Source organism: Mustela lutreola, chromosome 1, assembly GCF_030435805.1.
Source record: "Mustela lutreola isolate mMusLut2 chromosome 1, mMusLut2.pri, whole genome shotgun sequence".
Classification (NCBI taxonomy): Eukaryota; Metazoa; Chordata; class Mammalia; order Carnivora; family Mustelidae; genus Mustela; species Mustela lutreola.
Genome location: NC_081290.1, coordinates 205,039,410 through 205,046,749, shown reverse-complemented (window position 1 = coordinate 205,046,749; position 7,340 = coordinate 205,039,410). Strand labels below are relative to the sequence as shown.

The following is a 7,340-nucleotide window of genomic DNA, read 5'->3' as shown; positions in this document are numbered from 1 at the left end:
AGAACAGAGCCCAGTAACTCCCGTCTGCCTGACCTCCAACCGTGGTCCGAGCTCACCCAGCCTGCAACTGGTTCTAGGTATCCTTGAGCTGTGAGCTCATTGTGGGCTCTGTCTCTGTGGCTGGCTTCCCCATTCTAATACCTGTAAGCTCTGTGACACTCAGACACCCCCGATCCTTCTGTGACCCTGCGGGACCTGAGGCCACACTGATCCCTCGTGGGCTTCACCCCGGTTTAGCCTGTGGAGCGATGTCCCTCAATGGAAGAGATTTTTAAAAGTCCTGATTTTGTGCTCTGTTGCTCTGCCGCTTGCCGGGAACCAGCCCCTCCCCCCGGGGTCTATCTTCCCATCACTTTGGATTCACTTCTCCGCCAGTCCTACTTTTCAGAAAGTGGTTTTCTGTTTCTAGAATTGCTGTTCTTCTTCTCTTCGATCTGCCGATGGATTTGTAGGTGTTTGCAATCTTTAGATAAGCTATCTAGCTGATCTCCTGCTAGTTGAAGTAGTCTCAGCCTGCTACTTCTCCACCGTCTTGACTCCTCCAGAAAACCAGGATTAGCATATTTTAAACAAAATTTGAGCTACACATTCTGTGTATATTTAATGATCCTAGAATTTTTAATATAATTTTTCCTCATGAAAACTCTGTTATAGCATCAGGGCCCATCTGTTTCATGCTACCTCCTTAGAACTTCATTTCTTGTTTAGATATATTTATTAAGAATGGAGAAGCTCTCCCTTTTTTTGCTCATTTTAGTTTTCAATTGATTTGTGAAATATGTTTCACAGAGGACTAATTTATCCAAAACATTTTTTATTATTGACTTTTTTCAAAACACTTAATGATACAATATAATCTAAAAAACACACAAACAAACAAACAAGAAATAACCCATGAAGCTCCCTTTCCCCCCATTTCTAAGTATCTGGGAAAGTGAAACTTGATTATGGCCACTGCCTGGACCTGGGTGACCCTATAATGTCTCCCTTTATATTCCAGACCCTACCCCCAACAATAGCACTCTGGAAGACCCTGGGAAAACTGGTCTTAGGAAAGAAATAGCTCTTCCTGCCTTTATACAGTTTTTCAGAGATTCAGGCCCCATCAAGCACAGCTCTTAAAAGTCTCAGAAGAGAAAACAGACATGCTATGGAAGGAATTTGGGGAAAAATTGAGACAGTTCAGATTCCAGGGAAGGTAACCTTTTCAGTTCCCAACTCTGATTTCAAGATTCAGTGAAGAATAAGTGGTTTAAAACAAATGTTTTATTCTCTGAGATCTGCTCTTACTGAAGTGGATCAATGATGAAAATAGCCAAATCTGAGCATCAGAAGACCTTCCAGTCTACCTAATGCATGATCTCTCTAGTTCTGAGAAGCAAAAGTAACTTAAAACAATAAGGGAATATGTCTGGAGGGGTGTGTGTGTGTGTGTGTGTGTGTGTGTGTGTGTAAAGGTGACTGAGTATAACTGAGGACTTGATAGATGGGTGTGTGTGTGTATGTGTGTGTGTGTGAGACTAATGAGTTCTGAGCAATGATGAAAAGGTTTTACTGCTGACCTTTACAACTATCAAGGTTTCTACACTTGACCTGAGCTCAGAATTTTAAAAAAAAAAAAGTGTTTTATATCCTCAAGGAATCCTTTTTTCTCATAGCCAACAGCACAGATATGATCTGGAGTATACAAAGTACATAGATAAATGAATACAAAAAACTATAATTGCAGATTAAGCCTCTTTCCTTAATTTCTTGCTGAAAGGAAATAACTAAGAGGAGATAAGTAGCCTCAGGACCTTCATGTAGCTCTCTGAAACAAATTCTTACATCTAGAGTACTCAATTCCTCATATTTATCCTGTGTCCATTTCTTCTGAGATACTGAGGTCCTCATCAGAATGTTCTTTCTTTTTTTCTTTTTTTTTTTTTTTAAGATTTTATTTATTTATTTGACAGACAAATCACAAGTAAGCAGAGAGGCAGGAGCAGAGAGAGGAGGAAGCAGGCTCCCTGCTGAGCAGAGAGCCCGATGTAGGGCTCGATCCCAGGACCCTGGGATCATGACCTGAGCCGAAGGCAGAGGCTTTAACCCACTGAGCCACCCAGGTGCCCCCAGAATGTTCTTTCTTAATGGGTGTACAATACAAGCTGATTCTGTTCTTAAAGGGAAGAACTACCGGGAGGAAAGTCTTTGGGAAAATAGTCCTTAGAAGCTCATTTGCAATGTTTGGGATTAGTTCTCAGGGTGGCTAAGAAGACCTAAGAGAGAAAGAAAAATTGGTCAATATCAACATCATGTTGACAGTAACCGAAATAGGACCATCTTTTCAAAGGAACTGAATGATTCTCTGGGTATAATGCCATGAATCACAGAGTTTCTCAGTTTCACTAATGTCACTTTGTCACTAAGAATGAGCATCATTCTGGGCACAATAAATTTGGAGAGGAAATCAAGGGAATATGACCAGAGAAGCTTCTTTTTGTCCTTCCCTCAGCACCCTGACCCTTCCCAGCTGGCCCCTATGATTTGGGAAGCTCACCATCCCAGAAGCACTCTAACCACTTCCACCATTTGTTACGGTTCATCTCTTTTCAAAAAATAACATTTAACCAAAGAATCTTGCCTGAGACTTCTGGATTCAGATATATATCACCAAAAATCAGGGAAATTAATAATGCCTTCATAAGAAACATTGGCATTCTCATAAACTCATTCCCCAATTCAGCCTGCCTTTCCCAGAAAGGAGCAGAGGATCACTTAGAGCCATGTGGTTTATTATGTCAGTTTGAAGCTGAATTTGATCTGCTGGTAGAAAACAGATAAGGAGCAGGGAATACCTTAGAATTATGGCTAGAAGATTAGGAAAAATCACAGAACAGAAACGTAGAGATTATAAATGACTATAATTTATGAAATATAGGCTGCTAAAAAAATGGTATTCATAAAAAATAGATTTAAAATAGTTAAATATCCCTACTTGAATTGTTGTAATAATTTGAGGGTAGGAGAAATTTTGTTAGATAAAGAGTTTTTATTCTAAGGTAATTTCTCATTCTGTCCACTTTATAGTGGCTATTATGAGGTTCAAATGAGATAATGTGCATTTTGAAAGTAATTTTAAGCTATAAAACATTTACAAATATTGGTAATGGTTCTTTTTAATTTGTTTTATCATGTTATGTTAGTCACCATTCAGTACATCATTAGTTGGTAATGGTTCTTTTTGACATTGTTAGTATTAATCCAGTCAAAAACTCATATGAAACTTCCCAAAATATTTTCAAGTACATCACAAAACTATGTGGGATAGAAGATGTTAGGCTTAATTGTTTCAATTTTACTTCAAGGCCTAGCGGAAAAATTTTGGGAAATTTATGACAAAATTGGGACTAGTCACCAGCTCAACTGTCTCCTGAGATAGTATAGTTCCTTTTATACCACATTATTCCTATGCAGAGAAATTAGCAAAAAGGCACAGTTTTATTCAAGGGATCTGACCCTACAGAACAGAATATAGGCCTATAGAAAACAGGCTAGCCATATCACCTTAAGAAGGGTTGTGGAAAAAAGAATATGACATTCATAGGAGGTCAGGTTTCTGTTCTCACTCCACCACTATGGCACACATTATATTTTGGCTAACCCAAAAGATATCACCAGCACAATTTTTTCTTATTATTCCACTATACAGGCTAGAAAATTCAACATTTATTTATCCACCAAGATGACTATTAACTGCTATGTGATACAGTCGTATCAATAAAATAGGTTAGTTTAGGAGTGACTGGTATTTCTCTTTTCTAACAAAATAAATAGTTAACATTGATACTATCATTTCCTCTCTTTATTATCTTGATTCCAGATATAAGATCTGAATATACAGTTGCCAAATTATGATTCTGAAGCCTAAAATATGAAGAAAAATCCAACAGAACTACAAGAAAATCAATCTTAATACTATCTAAGTGCTTGACTATTGGCAAAATCTTAATATCCCAGATTTTTTATAGTTGGGGAAAAATTAAACCTCATTTGTTTTAAACCACTTTAGGAAAGCAGATTTTGTTTGGATTGATACATGTGAATATACTCTTGTAATTTATATTATTAATTTGCAATTAAGTGATTATAATTTTCTTTTCTCCAAATGTACTTATCTATGAATGGGAGATTATTTAATCCAGAAAACTCCAGGTAATCTGAGAGATGGTGAAGAAAATATGTGAAATACAGAGAGAGCCCATACTCTGATTTTTTAAAACTTTAATTTTTATAAACATGTATTTTTATCCCCAGGGGGACAGGTCTGTGAATCGCCAGGTTTACACACTTCACAGCACTCACCAAAGCACATACCCTCCCCAATGTCCATAATCCCACCCCGTTCTCCTAACCCCCCTCCCCCCAGCAACCCTCAGTTTGTTTTGTGAGATTAAGATTCACTTATGGTTTGTCTCCCTCCCAATCCCATTTTGTTTCATTGATTCTTCTCCTACCCATTTAAGCCCCCATGTTGCATCTCAACTTCCTCATATCAGGGAGATCATATGATAGTTGTCTTTCCTTGCTTGACTTATTTCGCTAAGCATGATACGCTCTAGTTCCATCCATGTTGTCGCAAATGGCAAGATTTCATTTCTTTTGATGGCTGCATAGTATTCCATTGTGTATATATACCACATCTTGATCCATTCATCTATTGATGGACATCTAGGTTCTTTCCATAGTTTGGCTATTGTGGACATTGCTGCTATAAACATTCGGGTGCACATGCCCCTTTGGATCACTACGTTTGTATCTTTAGGGTAAATACCCAGTAGTGCAATTGCTGGGTCATAGGGCAGTTCTATTTTCAACAATTTGAGGAACCTCCATGCTCTTTTCCAGAGTGGTTGCACAAGCTTGCATTCCCACCAACAGTGTAGGAGGGTTCCCCTTTCTCCACATCCTCGCCAGCATCTGTCATTTCCTGACTTGTTGATTTTAGCCATTCTGACTGGTGTGAGGTGATATCTCATTGTGGTTTTGATTTGTATTTCCCTGATGCCGAGTGATATGGAGCACTTTTTCATTTGTCTGTTGGCCATCTGGATGTCTTCTTTGCAGAAATGTCTGTTCATGTCCTCTGCCCATTTCTTGATTGGATTATTTGTTTTTTGGGTATTGAGTTTGCTAAGTTCTTTATAGATTTTGGACACTAGTCCTTTATCTGATATGTCATTAGCAAGTATCTTCTCCCATTCTGTCTGTTGTCTTTTGGTTTTGTTAACTGTTTCCTTTGCTGTACAAAAGCTTTTGATCTTGATAAAATCCCAATAGTTCATTTTTGCCCTTGCTTCCCTTGCCTTTGGCGATGTTCCTAAGAAGATGTTGCTGTGGCTGAGGTCGAAGAGATAGCTGCCTGTGTTCTCCCCAAGGATATTGATGGATTCCATTCACACATTGAGGCCCTTAATCCATTTTGAGTCTATTTTCGTGTGTGATGTAAGGAAATGGTCCAATTTCATTTTTCTGCATGTGGTTGTCCAATTTTCCCAACACCATTTATTGAAGAGGCTGTCTTTTTTCCATTGGACATTTTTTCCTGCTTTGTTGAAGATTAGTTGACCATAGATTTGAGGGTCTGTTTGCGGGCTCTCTATTCTGTTCCATTGATCTATGTGTCTGTTTTTGTGCCAGTACCATGCTGTCTTGATGATGACAGCTTTGTAATAGAGCTTGAAGTCTGGAATTGTGATGCCACCAACTTTGGCTTTCTTTTTCAATATTCCTTTGGCTATTCAAGCTCTTTTCTGGTTCCATACAAATTTTAGAATTATTTGTTTCATTACTTTGAAAAAGATGGATGGTACTTTGATACGAATTGCATTAAATGTGTAGATTGCTTTAAGTAGCATAGACATTTTCACAATATTTATTCTTCCAAGCCAGGAGCATGGAACATTTTTCCATTTCTTTGTGTCTTCCTCAATTTCTGAGGAAGTTTTATGAATATAGATTCTGTGCCTTTTTGGTTAGGTTTATTCCTAGGTATCTTATGGTTTGGGGTGCAATTGTAAATGGGATTGACTTCTTAGTTTCTCTTTCTTCTGTTTTGTTGTTGGTGTAGAGAAATGTAAATGATTTCTGTTCATTGATTTTATATCCTGACACTTTACTGAATTCCTGTACAAGTTCTAGCAGTTTTGGAGTGGAGTCTCTTGGGTTTTCCACATATAGTATCATATCATCTGCAAAGAGTGATAGTTTTACTTCTTCTTTGCTGATTTGGATGTCTTTAATTTCCTTTTGTTGTCTGATTGCTGAGGCTAGGACATCTAGTACTATGTTGAATAGCAGTGGTGATAATGGACATCCCTGCCATGTTCCTGACCTTAGCAGAAAAGCTTTATGTTTTTCTCCATTTAGAATGATAATTGCGGTGGGTTTTTCATAGATGGCTTTGATGATATTGAGGTATGTGCCCTCTATCCCTACACTTTGAAGAGTTTTGATCAGGAAGGGATGCTGTACTTTGTCAAATGCTTTTTCAGCATCTATTGAGAGTATAACATGGTTCTTGATCTTTCTTTTATTGCTGTGTTGTATCACATTGACTGATTTGCGGATGTTGAACCAACCTTGCAGCCCTGGAATAAATCCCACTTGGTCGTGGTGAATAATCCTTTTAATGTACTGTTGAATTCTATTGGCTAGTATTTGGTGAGAATTTTCTCATCTGTGTTCATCAAGGATATTGTATAGCTCTCTTTTTTGATGGGATCCTTGTCTGCTTTGGGGGTCAAGGTGATGGTGGCCTCATAAAATGAGTTTGGAAGTTTTCCTTCCATTTCTATTTTTTGGAACAGTTTCAGGAGAATAGGAATTAGTTCTTCTTTAAATGTTTGGTAGAATTCCCCCGGGAAGCCATCTGGCCCTGGGATTTTGTTTGTTTGGAGATTTTTAATGACTGTTTCAATCTCCTTACTGGTTATGGGTCTATTCAGGCTTTCTATTTCTTCCTGGTTCAGTTGTGGTAGTTTATATGTTTCTAGGAATGCGTCCATATCGTCCAGATTGTCAAATTTGTTGGCGTAGAGTTGCTCATAGTATGTTCTTATAATAGTTTGTATTTCTTTGATGTTAGTTGTGATCTCTCCTCTTTCATTCATGATTTTATTTATTTGGGTCCTTTCTGTTTTCCTTTTGATAAGTCGGGCGAGGGGCTTATCAATTTTATTAATTCTTTCAAAGAACCAGCTCCTAGTTTCGTTGATTTGCTCTAGTGTTTTTTTGGTTTCTATTTCATTGATTTCTGCTCTGATCTTTATGATTTCTCTTCTCCTGCTGGGCTTAGGGTT

At 38.0% G+C, this 7,340-nt stretch overlaps 2 non-coding genes across 2 annotated transcripts; both read left to right on the top strand.

Annotated features, from left to right (window-relative positions):
• The first annotated feature begins 1,297 nt into the window (after positions 1-1,297).
• Positions 1,298-1,377, top strand: LOC131823039 (small nucleolar RNA U2-19). Its single transcript, XR_009350487.1, has one exon. It is a non-coding gene; the product is annotated as a small nucleolar RNA U2-19 (small nucleolar RNA).
• Positions 1,378-1,532: 155 nt separating this feature from the next.
• LOC131823037 (small nucleolar RNA U2-30) lies at positions 1,533-1,602 on the top strand. The gene has a single exon (XR_009350485.1). It is a non-coding gene; the product is annotated as a small nucleolar RNA U2-30 (small nucleolar RNA).
• Positions 1,603-7,340: the final 5,738 nt, after the last annotated feature.